At 27.1% G+C, this 255-nt stretch overlaps 1 protein-coding gene across 1 annotated transcript in view; it reads left to right on the top strand.

The window, feature by feature from the left end:
* Positions 1–255, top strand: part of LOC119590642 — a gene marked incomplete at its 3' end in the record, with an annotated part of 6055 nt that overhangs the window by 1814 nt on the left and 3986 nt on the right.

Genomic DNA, 255 nt, shown 5'->3' with positions numbered 1-255 from the left:
GTAGTAGTAATAGTAATGATATTGTTCCAATGAGGTATTTATGTTGGCAGAAGTATTAGTATTATTAACAGTGCCAATGATAGTTGTAGTATATGAAGCACAGCGACACCAGTAAAAGTAATAGTTATGGTAAAGAGCGATTATATATTTTTATGCGCATATCTGCAGTGGGAAAAAAAATACCACAAAAAAAAATATATATTTTTTTATTTTATTTTTTATTTCATATGATACATAAATAATCAGCTGCAAGTA

The sequence above is a fragment of the Penaeus monodon genome, chromosome 27 (genome assembly GCF_015228065.2).
Source record: "Penaeus monodon isolate SGIC_2016 chromosome 27, NSTDA_Pmon_1, whole genome shotgun sequence".
In the NCBI taxonomy this organism is placed as follows: Eukaryota; Metazoa; Arthropoda; class Malacostraca; order Decapoda; family Penaeidae; genus Penaeus; species Penaeus monodon.
This window is presented reverse-complemented; position numbering and strand designations above follow the sequence as displayed.